Here is a 6,197-nt window from a genome sequence, read left to right on the forward strand (position 1 = left end):
CCAGCCGCTCAAACAAGCGCCGGCGGGACTGCCTGCTCCCTCCTCCCCGCGGCCGGCTGTGCTGCCGCGCAGGCTTCACCGCCCCACCGTACTCCCATCGCTGGCCTAGCCATCCCTCTACTCACCCACACCTGTTGTTATTCTCCGGCGACGGCAGACGAACCAGTAAACCCTCGTATAGTCGTACTCCCCTCCGCGTGGGAAACAACTGCCGAGTCTTCCCTGCCTCCGTGTCGTTCCCTTCCTAGGCCTCGCCGTCGTCCACCGCCCTGGTGCTCCCGGCGCGGCCTGGTCAACGTGGTCAACGACCGACATGCATCTGAAGTGGACTGTACGTGGAGAGGCTGACAGCTGGGTCCACGGCCGCACGCAAGGAAATGCCTCCTTATTACGCGCAAAATAATGATTCCTCCACCTGACATCTGGGACCCACCGAAAGGGCCTCTGTATTTCGCGAAAAAAACGTTACCGCCGCTGACAGCTCGGACCCACCAGCTATATCTTCGCACGCAAGGAAGTGCGTCCTTATTACGCACAAAAAAATGAATACTCCCCCTGCTAGCTGGGACCCAGTATAGTGGCAGGCTGACTTGTGGGCCTACTAAGTTGACGGGGACGGAGGGCTTTGTCAACTTAGTCAATATGCACGATTCTAGCTCCAGTGACCGTATGATGTCCATCCAACGGCCGTAGTGCTTCTTCAACCTCTGGTCTTGTTGCTCCAGCCGCCCAAAGCAGCGCCGGTCGTGCCGCATGCTCCTGCCTCCCGTGGCCGGCTGTGCTGCCGCGGAGAACTCACCGCCCCCTACTATTCCCACCGCTGGCCAGGCCCTGCGGCGACGACAGCCTCACACCGCAGCCGAACCAGTGAACCCTCGTACTCCTCTCCGCGCGGGCTTCCACTGCCGCGTCTTCCCCGGCTCCGCGTCATCCCCTTCCTAGGCCTCGCCGTCGTCCACCGCCCTGGTGCTCTCGGCGCGGCGTGGTCAATGTGGTCAAGGAACGGCTTCCATCGGACGTGGACTGTACATGGAGAGGCTGACAGCTGGGTCCACAGCCGCAGCAAGGAAGTGCCTCCTTATTACGCGGAAAATAATTATTCCTCCACCTGACAGCGGGGACCCACCGGACGGGCCACCGTATTTCACAAAAAGAACGTTTCCCCCTGACTGCGGGGACCCACCAGCTACATCTTCGCACGCAAGGAAGTGCGTCCAGGCAAAAAAAATGATTCGCCCCCTGACTGCTGGGACCCACCAGCTACATCTTCGCAGGCAAGGAAGTGCCTGACAGTCGGGACCCACCTGGTCGAAGCGTACGTAGCATTGTCATTCTGGTCGCGAACGTGTACGTACATACTGGTCGATGTAGAGGCGCGCACGTGTCGTAGTAGAGGCGCGCACGTAGCATGTACACGTACGTATAGCGGCCAGTGTGCAAGAAAGAAAATACGGCCACATACGTACATACGGGCAGGGTCTCGAACGCCTACTCGCGCATACGTACGGCCAGGGCTCGTGTACATGGCTGGGTCGGAACGGAGAAACAGCGTCGTCGTCATGTTCATGGGGAGCCAACCCGCTGGGTCGGAACGGAACGCGTCGTCGTTTTCATCGGGAGGGCTTGGACGGAACAGCCGATGGAAACGAGGCCTGGCGTACCGCAGAACGGAGGAAACGGCCTTGTGTTCGACCGGCCTTGTGTTCATCGGGAGGGGTCTGGCGTACCGCAAAACGGAGGAAACAGACCTCCTACGGTCGAAATGGGGGTCCTGTTGATCGGGAGGGGTGTGGCGTACCACAAAACGGAGGAAACGGACTTGTGTTGGAGCACTACGGTCGAAACGGGGGTCCTGTTCATCGGGAGGGGTGTGGCGTACCGCAAAACGGGACTCCACGGGACACTGTTCATCTCCACCGTCGACCCCCTCCAACCTCCACGGGCTACTGTTCATCCACCGTCGACCTCCTCCAGCCTCCACCTGCGACTGTTCATCCATGGGCTCCTGTTCACCTAGCCTCCACCACGCGCTACTCCACCGGCTACTGTTCAACCAGCCCTCTCCACGGGCTCCTGTTCAACCACCCCTCCACGGGCTACTGTTCATCCAACACTCCACCATCTACTGTTCATTCTGCCCTCCACGGGGTGGTCATGTTCATCCTGCCCTCCACAGGGTCCTGTTCATCTAGCCCCAACCGGCTCGATCGATCGGGGTCCTGTTCATCCAGAGGCAACACCACGGGGTCCTGTTCATCCACCCCCACCGGGAACTGTTCATCCAAACCCCCCCCCCCCAGCAACGCTCACTGTTCATCCAGAGGTACCATCTATCGGCTTCAGTTAGCAGCAGTAGCGAAGGAATTGCTCGATCGGGTTCAGTTAACAGCCATCGATCGACCGCTCGGGTTCAATAACCCGTAGCCTGCAGTGCAATCACTCGGGTTCAGTTAGAGCCCAACGCCTCGCTCGGGTTCAGTTAGAGCCAACGCTTCGCACACACGCGCGTACGTGTACAAGAGAAACGCGCATCGCTCGGCCCCCGACCTCCCACTGTAACCGGGAACTCCCCGAAATTTTCCTCGCCCTCGCTTCTACCACGGTTTTTTCCGTCATGGACGGCCCAAAGAATGTCATGCAGCTGCGTCTCTGGCCTGCCCAGGACTTAAAGCCCATTTTCTGTCATGATTTTTGTCATAGAAGTAGGAGCCCACCACATCTATGATGATACCGAGTTTTGTCACAATTATCGTCATAGAAGTGTCATATGTATGACAGAAAAAAATTCGTTCGGTCAAAAATGTCACGGATGTGTCTTTTTTTTTGGAGTGCAACTTTGCTTTTGTGGAAATAACTTAGCTTGTCGTGCTCGAAGTAGCCTCCGCCTCGCGAGGTCTGCTTCCCAGTGCCTGGCGAGGCCTCTTTGGTCTGATGGGCACCTGAGGACTGCAAAAATTCGTTAGGAAACTTGCCATTTTCCCGAGCCTTGGTTGCGGGCGCTGCTGACTGCGACCCAATGCTTTGTATCGCGGTACCCGTGGGGCACAGATTGAGACAGGTGCGCCAATTTGCGGGCTCGAACGAGGGTGCCTTGCGAAAAGGCAGACGAAAGGCAGAGAAAGGAAAACCGCTCACGAGGAGGAAAAACGCTCACAAGGGCGGCACCCGCCCAGCCCCCTCGTGAGGTAAGCGAGAGAGAGAGCAGGCTAAACTGGAGACGGAAACAGAGGCAGAAGGTGACGGAACCAAATCAGCAAGGAACACCAGAAGCAAACTTCAATTAAAAGGAGGCGAGCCAACTACGGAAAGCAAATGAAAAGCCGCGTCTAGCACCTAGTCTAGCCTTCAAGTCTTCTCACCAGCGCGGAGCTAAGTGCTGCCACTAGGACGTCGGAGGGAGCCCCAGAGGCCCGAGGGCGGCACTCCTGAGACTCCGGGGCGTGTACAGCCCCACTCGTTATTATGTGAGAGTGTCATGGGCGGCGATTCTTCACAGGCACCGGGCCTTTCTTCATGGGTAGAACTTCCGGAGGTGTTGGATGTTCCAGGCGTTCTGGATGGGTACCCCGTCCTACATCTCCAAGCGCGCGGCGCCAGGCCTGGAGACATGGACGACCTTGAACGGGCCCTCCCACATGGGTGAGAGCTTATGCAGCCCTTCCCTGGAGAGCACCCGCCTCAGGACGAGGTCACCCACCTCAAGCGTCCTGGAGCGGACGCTGCGGTAGTGGTACCGCTACAGCGCCTGCTGGTATCTTGCCGCTCGTAGTGCGGCTTCGCGGCGACGTTCCTCCCCCAGCATGAGGTCCATCCCCCGCTTGGCGTCCTGCTGCGTTTCATCAAACGCCAGGACACATGCGGAGCAATGCCTGACCTCGTGGGGGAGAACTGCTTCTGCTCCGTAGACAAGGAAGAACAGGGTCTCGCCCGTTGGCTTGGTGGCGGTGGTGCGGATGGACCATAGCACGGACTGGAGTTCGTCATGTCAACCCTTGCCGCATGCCTCGAGCTTCTTCTTGAAGGTCCTGGCCTTGAGGCCTCTCGGGACCTCCGCGTTGGTGCGTTCGGCTTGACTGTTGCTCCAGGGGTGTGCCACTGAAGCATAGCTGACCTGCGTTCCAAGGTTAGCACAGTACGTTTTGAAGAGATTACTGGTGAACCGCGAGCCGTTCTCGGTGATGATGCGGTTGGGGACCCCAATACGGCTCACGAGAACCTTGATGAACTTGACCGCGAAGCCAGCTGGGATGGTGCGGACGGCTTCTAACTCCGCCCACTTGGTGAACTTGTCGATAGCAACGTAGAGGTAGCGGTAGCCCCTATCGGCGTTCTAGGAATAGGGGTCCCCAGACTTGCCTGCCTGCGGCCCACGGCGTGGCTAAGTCAGCGGGCCGTACGGCCCATCTTCACCAACAAAGCATCCAAGACCCTCGCGAGGGGCCAAGCCTCGTGAGGCGGACGACGCAAGACCTCCTCAGGAGTGGCCTAGCCAGGCAGGCTCACGAGGAGCGGAGATATCAAGGCGAGGAAAACCTCACGAGGCTTTCGTGACGTGAGCCATGACGATCAACACCAGGCAGGCGCCAAGCCGGCGCCAGCGCGCGCAGCGTCCTTGTTTCCTCTTTGGTGCTCAGGAGGCAAGCGCAGGCGAGGAGTACCGAGGCATCAGGCAAAGGTTGCCATATCGGTGCAACCAAGACCAGAAGGACGGCAAGACGGAGGTCATCGTGGAGCCCAAGACGGCGTCACCACCAGAGCCTTTCGCACGCAAAGACCACTTTTGTTAGGATAGCTTGTACTAGCTGTCCCCCTTCAAATTTGCCCGCCGTTGTTGGCTCCCTTCCCGCTCAATATTTGGGGAGAGGACCAGGGCCTATATAAGTAGAACTAGCCACCACAGTAGAGGCATCTCTGCTTGATCTGATCCGATCGTGGGCATCTCAGCTTGATGTGATCTGATCGTGGGCATCTCAGCTTGATCTGATCCGATCGAGGGCATCTCGGCTTGATCTGAACTGATCGAGAGCCTACCTTGGCCACAAGAACACCTCAACCTCAGGAGGCTATTCTTCCCCTTGTACTATTCATCATCAGCCCAAGAGGCAATCCACCACCACCACACTGGAGTAGGGTATTACACCACAATGGTGGCCCGAACCAGTATAAATCTCGTGTCTTTCTGTGTTGCGAGTTCGTCGAGTTCGTCCGCGAGATCTTAGTGAGCCAGGGCGTAGATCAGTAGGAGGGAAAGACTTCGTGCACACCCCAGAGTTCGAACCTTAAGGGTTTTGCCGGAACCCCACATCCAACATTTGGCGCGCCAGGTAGGGGTGCGTCGTAGCTTCCCTTCCGCCGATTCGTTGCTCCGTCGCTCCGTCGTCTCCATGGCGGACGCTCGCCGCGCTCGAGCTGAGTGCCGAGCTGCCCTCACCGCCCGCGTTGCTCAGACGGCTCCCATCGGCGGGCCAACTCGTCGCTCTCCGTCTCCCGCCGCCAACGCTGCCACCAGCCCAGCGGGGAACAAGCAGCAGGCGTCCTCGCTGAATCTATCGGTGCGGCAGGACGGCCGCACCGCCACTCCGTCGCTGACCCTGGCCAGTTCTTCGTCTCATGCACGCCGCACTCCCATGGAGGCGCGGGCCGCGCTCCTCGCGGCGAACGAGCTCCTGCGCTACCGCCCAGCCGACAACCTCTACGAGGAGTGGCTCGACCGCGTCGCCGAGCTCGTTCGTGCCGAAGGGGGCTCCCCGGCGCCGTCCCTCTGTCTGCCTCTCCCTCCGCCAGCCACAAGCGACGTGGCTCATGGCGCGCCTCCACCACGTCTGCCCCAAGACTGCGCCCTGGCGCCAAGGCGCGCGGCCCTACTGCGTGATCCGCCACGTCCGGTGCCCGCGCGCGAAGAGAGAAGCTGTCAAGAAATCCCTCGGCCGCGAGAAGCTGCACCTGCGCTCCGCGCACCGCCTCGTCGAGACCGCGCGCCGCCTGCGGTGGCGCCGTGTGGACCTCATCAAGACGTGGCTCCGCCTCCGAAGCGGGCCCCGGCAACCACGGCCGGCTGTCGCGCCTTCACCCCCGAGCTGCGTAGCGTCGCCTAGCCGGGCAAGTTCAAGCCGGATCTGCCTCCCCGCTACGACGGCACCTCCGATCCCGCAGAGTTCCTACGGCTCTACGAGCTGAGCATCGAAGCAGCCAACGGT

The sequence above is a fragment of the Triticum aestivum genome, chromosome 1D, assembly GCF_018294505.1.
Source record: "Triticum aestivum cultivar Chinese Spring chromosome 1D, IWGSC CS RefSeq v2.1, whole genome shotgun sequence".
NCBI classification, from domain to species: domain Eukaryota; kingdom Viridiplantae; phylum Streptophyta; class Magnoliopsida; order Poales; family Poaceae; genus Triticum; species Triticum aestivum.